The following is a 6920-nucleotide window of genomic DNA, read 5'->3' as shown; positions in this document are numbered from 1 at the left end:
CCTCTAGGGATAAAATCCTAACATATTAACCTATCTTTACTAGTTTTAACTTCGACACCTTTCTCTTCTTAGGGGTTTTTGAGCCAATTATTGACTTATATTTCAGAATGTTTTTAAATATTATCAAAATAGACTCTCTAGGATTTTCGGAAATATAAAGCACATCATGCAATTCAACACGAATGATTTTATGTGATTTTTCAAAGTTCGTACAATTATGCAGTTACGGTTTCGGACCAGTGTGTGGAAAACTTTGATTTGACCAATTTAAACTCAGTAATATTTCATGAAACTAAAACTACACAAAATAGACACATCAAGGTATGTTGTTTCCAAAATCAGCTCCATAGGATAAACATGTGAATCTCAGTAAAATTCCAAAGTCGATGCTTTACAGCAGTCACCATAATACAAGTCACCTGGACAGACCTGTATAGATGGTGACTTTGGCTATGGTTAACTTGTTTTTAGGAAAAGTGGTATAAAGTTGGAAGAAACTAGACTCACTTAGGTTTTCAGAAATGTAATCCTCATATTCATTGGTTAAACGAGAGATTTACCGTGATTTTAACAAAACAGTGGATGATTTCAAAAACGTATTTGACAGTCGGGTAAAAACCCTAGTTTTTGACCTAGTTCAAGTCCGAACTAGGTTTTGGTTTATTCTAACCAAATAAACTACACACATATATGGTTCTTATGTAAAAATTGTAGAACTTAATAAGGTTTCTACGATTTATGGTGATATTTTCTTTGACATGCATAGGGGCTATTTTACAGCCTAAAATACCAAGGGAGGAAAGACTTACCTTTTATGATCAGACCTTGAAGAAACTTAACCAAATCCCTCTCCCTTTTCCCTTTCTTCTTCTTCCTCTAGCTTTTTCTCTCCCTAGGTTTCTCTCTATGTGATTATAGTATGTGTGTGTTTGTGTGTTAGAGTTATAAGTGAAGAAGAAGAAGAAACCTATGAGGAAGACTATGAGTCTTGGGAGTTAAGTGAGTTAAATCATGACATTCAATATGTGTAATTCCTCAAGGTTGGCCAATCATCAACTAGCTACTTGCAACTTCTATATATTGACACTTTAAGCCCTTCTAATTCCTTCTCTTATTTTTAAAACACCCTGACTATAACTTGTAACATTTGGGTTATCCGAGATTCCATTTTAGTTTCTCATAATTAACCCTAACATTTTAATGTTACGAATGCAACCTATCAATTTTAGTTATTTTCTAAGCCCTTAATATTTTCCTAACAAAATAAATAATTAATTGTATAATTAAAAATGGGGCGTTGCAAGTCTCCCCCACTTACCAGGATTTCGTCCCCGAAATTCACTCTTTGAATAACTCTGGGTAGTTTCTGCGCATCTCCTCTTCTGGTTCCCAAGTCCACTCGGAACCACGTCTGTGTTGCCACTGAACCTTTACAATCCCTATTTCTTTGTTGAGTAGGACCTTCGTTTTTCGTTCCAAGATGGCATTTGGTTTCTCAATATAGTTCAGCTTATCGTCCACCTGGATGTTTTCAAGTGGCATAACGGCAGTCTCATCCGCCAGGCATTTTCGCAGCTGTGACACGTGAAATGTGTTGTGTATTTGACTAAGCTCCTTAGGTAGCTCCAAACGATATGCTACCTTCCACACACGTGCGATGATCTTATAAGAACCAATATATCTGGGGCCTAACTTTCCATGCTTTCGAAAATGGATAACGCCTTTCCAAGGCGATACTTTGAGAAGTACTTGGAACTCCAAATTTGATCTTCGTTTGTTGGCATAACTCTTTTGTCGACTCTGAGCCACTCGTAACCTTTCTCTTATCTGATGGATGTTCTCAGTCGTCTTCAAAACTATTTCCGTCCTGCCTAACACTCATTGACCTACTTCGCCCCAACAGATAGGGGTTCTACATTTCCTTCCGTATAACATCTCGTAAGGAGGCATACCAATACTGGAGTGGTAACTGTTATTATAAGAGAATTCCGCCAGAGGAAGGTAAGTATCCCAACTGCCACCAAAGTCGATCACACATGCTCGGAGCATATCTTCGAGGTTTGGATTGTTCTTTCACTTTATCCATCCATTTGGGGATGGTAAGAAGTACTGAATCGAAGTTTTGTACCCAGTTCATTGTGGAATTTCCCCCAGAATCGAGATGTGAACCTGGTGTCTCTGTCTGATATAATAGACGTTGGTACTCCATGTCGTGACACTACTTTCTTGACATACGTTTCAGCTAGTACCTCTGAGAAAGAACTCTCACAAATGGGTACGAAATGGGCACTTTTGGTTAATCGATCGACGATGACCCATATAGAGTCGAAATTTTTTGGGGTTCGAGGCAGTTTGGTGATCAGATCCATAGTGATATGCTCCCACTTCCATTCTGGTATCTCCAGTGGCTAAAGCTTTCCATGCGGTTTCTGGTGTTCGGCCTTAACTTTCAGACAAGTTAGGCATTTCTCCACGTACCTTGCTACATCTCTCTTCATACCCGACCACCAATAGTCTTCCTTCAAGCCTCTATACATCTTGGTACCCCCGGGATGTATGGAAAACTTTGATTTGTGAGCTTCGTCTAATAGGGTATGTCGGGCTTCCCCTGCTTTGGGAACCCAAATACGGTTATATCGTGTTAGAAGATCATGACCATCTTTGACGAGATTCGTACTTTGGCCCTTGATACGTTTTTTGTTGTGGTTTTTAGGCTTGATGGCTTCCTCTTGTTCCTTTCGGATCGTCTCCAAAAGTGGTGCGACTATAGTTATTCTCATGCAAGAGATTGGGAGAGGTTCTTGATTGGGTTTCCGACTTAGGGCGTCGGTCACAACATTTGCTTTATCGGGGTGGTAAAGAATCTCGTAGTCATAATCTTTCACCACATCTAACTATCTTCGTTGCCTCATGTTGAGGTTTTACTGATCTAAGAAGTACTTCAAGCTCTTGTGATCAGTGTAGATGGTACACCTTACTCCATAGAGATAGTGTCTCCAGATTTTTAGCTCGAAAACTAATGCTTCCAACTCCAAATCATGTGTTGGGTATTTAACCTCGTGGGTCTTTAGCTGTCTTGAGGCGTATGCTATCACTTTTCCCCGTTGCATTAGTACAGCTCCTAGACCTTGATTTGATGCGTTGCAGTAAACAGTCATGCCTTTTACCCCTTCGGGTAGTGTCAATATTGGTGCTTCACAAAGTTTTTGACGAAGTGTCTCGGAAGCGGTTTGTTGTTCATCGTTCCATTTGAAAGGGACATTCTTCTTAGTCAACTTTGTCAAAGGCGATGAGATTTTTGAGAAATCTTGTATAAATCGGCGGTAGTATCCGGCTAAACCAAGGAAACTTCTGATTTCAGTGGGGATTTTTGGAATTTCCCACTTCATTACTACTTCGATCTTTGCAAGGTCAACCATGATACCATTTTGATTAACAAGGTGTCCTAAGAATTGGACTTCTCGTAACCAAAAGTCGTATTTTGAAAACTTTGCGTATAACTGTTCCTCCTTCAAGGTCTCGAGAACTTCTCGTAGATGATTCCCATACTCCTCCTTCGTCTTTGAGTAGATTAAGATGTCATCGATGGACGCGATAACGAATTTGTCAAGCATGGGCCGACAAACTTGATTCATTAAATCCATAAACATGACAGGTGCGTTTGTGAGTCCGAATGGCATTAAAACGAATTTGTAATGACCATATCTTGTTTTAAAGGCTGTTTTGTGTATATCTTCTTCCTTGACGTGCATTTGATGATAACCCAATCGCAGGTCAATCTTAGAGAACCATGTTGCTCCTTGTAGCTGATCGAAAATATCATCAATTCTAGGTAGTGGCTACCTATTCTTGATGGTAACCATGTTGAGCTCCCTATAGTCAATGCACATATGGAGTGACCCATCTTTCTTTTTGACGAACATGATAGGTGCACCCCATGGGGAGTTGCTTGGTCGGATGAACCCCTTGTCAAGAAGTTCCTTAAGCTGGTTAAACAGTTCTTGCATCTCGGGTGGTGCAAGTCTATAAGGTGCTTTAGCTATTGGTGCTGCTCCTTGCATAAGGTCGATTTTGAATTCAACCTGCCGATGGGGAGGAATTCTGGGTAGGTCCTCCGGAAATACATCGGGAAATTCTTTTACTACGGGAACATCGACAATTTTCATTTTCGATTTTTCTTCTCGACTATCCACAACGTACACGAGGAATCCGGTGTTACCATGTTGTAAATGCTTTCGAGCTTTTGCTGCAGAACAGAAAAGCGTCCTTCCTTTCTTTCTTTCTCCTTGGACAATCAGTTCTCCCCCACTTGGGTTTTGAAGATGGACTTGTTGCAGTTTGCAACCGATGTGAGCGTCATGTGCCCCTAGCCAGTCCATGCCAACGATCACATTAATTTCTCTCATCGGGATAAGGATTAGATTTATAGTGAACCTCGTCTTGCAGAGCTCTGTCTTACAATCTTTATAGACTTCAGACACATTCACCATTTTATCATCTGCGATCTCTACGTTTAGGGGTTTGTCTAGTGGTTCAAGAATAAGTCGGAAATTTTTGCTGAATGCAAGAGACACAAAGGAGTGACTTGCTTCCGAATCGAATAGAACTAGCGCTGGTGTGGAGTTAACAAGGAAAGTACCTATAATCCAATCAATTACTACTTGTATGCAACCTATAATAGTTTATTATGTTTAGATATGATGAGGAAGTACCTGTTACCACATCTGGAATGCTCGTCCTTGGGCACTTGGAGCCTCGGTCTTTCTTGACGCTCCACCTGCAATCCTTAGAGTTGTTGGTGCAGGAGTTTGCATTAGTTTACCCGATAGCTAGGGACAATTTTCCCTTATGTGCCCGAGCTTGTTGCAATTAAAGCATAGTTTTGTTGTTTCCTTGCATTCCCTAGTCAAATGTCCCTTACCTCCACATTTTTAACATGCCAGGTCGGTGCAGTTCCAATACTGGTGTCTGTTGCACTTCTCACACAATGGAAAATTTTCTTTGTACCTTGATTTAGATGATTTGCTTTTGTTCTTTGGTTCAGAGGGTTTGAATTTCTTGTTAGATGCAGTTACCTCATGGGATGGTGTGGTCTTTCTCTTTCTGTCTAGGTCTAGCTCTCGGGCTCATGCTATTTCTATAGCCTCTGCCAAAGTCTTGCATCTTGCTGGGGCGACAAAAGCTCTAATCTCTGGTTTGAGCATCTTGGTATAGCGAAACAGCTTCATTGCTTCGTCAGCAACGTACTGGGGGGCAGAATAGGGCTTTTTCCAAGAACTTATCAGTGATTTCGTTTACCGACTCGGTCGTTTGCTTCATGTCGAGGAATTCCTTGGTGACCTGTTCCACCTCGATTTGTGGTGTGAATTTCTCGGATAATTTTGTTTTAAAGTCATTCCAAGTCATGGCATTCAACTCCTTTTCAGGGATGGTCTTGCAAGTCAAATTCCACCAAATTTTTGCAGTTCCTTGCAATAGGGTTGTTGCATAGAGGACTTGGTTTGCTGCAGGGCAAAAGCTGGTGCGGAATGCACCTTTAACGTCAGTTATCTAGCGTGTACTTTCTAAAGGGTCCTTCTGACCCTTAAACTTAGGCGGATTGCTGGCCATGAAGTCTCGAAGAACATTAGCTCTCCCCGGTCCTTGGTTGTGATTTGCTCCCAAGGCAGTGATCCTTTCATCCTTCATTTGGCCCAGCTCAATCTTCAGCTCGACTTTCATTTGTTCGAACAATTCAGGAATCATAGTTTGGAGTGCCTCTCCAACTTCAGACATTACCACCCTCCTAAGGTTAGGGTCTTGATTGCTTTCCCTTGAGGACCTTCTTGTTGTTGGTGCCATTTCTAAGTTGCGAAAGAATTTGGTTAGGAGTTTGAGTTTAGATCTTAATCCGATTTCGGATGATTACCACTGAATGGTGGAAGTATCTTACAGATTACTTTTGGTTTTTTTGATTGATTAAGATTTTATTCCAAAGTTCTTGGTGGTTACTCTAGTCTTAAATATATATCCTGTTTTTATGATAACGTGGCCAACGTTAACATAGAAACCTATACATATTTAATCCCATCATTCCCCACCAAACCCTTGTCGTTTGAGCTTAACCTAATTGGTTTTGTTGGGTGGTTTCAGTTGATTATTAATCCCAATGTCATACATGACTATCAAATAAAGAAACGGCCAGACAGGTACAATTGGGAGGTAGGGCCCGTTTGGTATAAAACCTTTTGGTAAAACCCAACAACCAAGCCACATGTCCTTTCTAGGCACCGCTCTCGTAAGTAGTCGGGGGGGTATAACATTAGAGTTAATAACATCCCGAGTATTTTAAAGATGTTCTTAGATTATTATGGATTAATAGTACGTCTCATTAGGAGGTTTGTTAAACCAAGGATTGTTTTCTGGAAACAATCTATGTTGTCTAGCAAATGTCTAGAACCACCTATGATCCTATAAGCATAGCATAAAAGTGTAAGGGTATAACAATAGTATGAACTCACTACCCCCTCGGCGCTAGCTTGATTACTCGTCTCGCATTTATTGTTTCTTCGTTGGAAAACATTTTTCTTGTTGAGTTTATCCTCAAAATATCCAAATAGGGTTTCAAATGTTCTATTAACTATTTGCAAGAAAACTTTTGTTGTAATTTTTTTTAAAGTTTTTGTTTTATAAATTTAGTTTGAGTTCAAATACACACGAATGTGTCTTTGAATCACTCAAACCTTTGCTCTGATACAAACTTGTAACACCCCATTTTTTTTTCCTAAAACAATAATATAAGGGAAATAAGGGAGTGTTACCACATTCGTATCGTTAAACAAAAGGCAAAACAAGTTTTTCACTCAATACAATCAAACATGTTCAAAAGTAACATGATGTATAAAAATGCTTAGAACTAGTTCAACGTGATAATTATGAAA

This window comes from Cynara cardunculus, unplaced genomic scaffold (genome assembly GCF_001531365.2).
Source record: "Cynara cardunculus var. scolymus isolate 2C unplaced genomic scaffold, CcrdV1 Un_Scaffold_5327, whole genome shotgun sequence".
Lineage (NCBI taxonomy): Eukaryota > Viridiplantae > Streptophyta > Magnoliopsida > Asterales > Asteraceae > Cynara > Cynara cardunculus.
The sequence above is the reverse complement of the archived record's forward strand: the minus strand, read 5'-3'. Positions refer to the sequence as shown.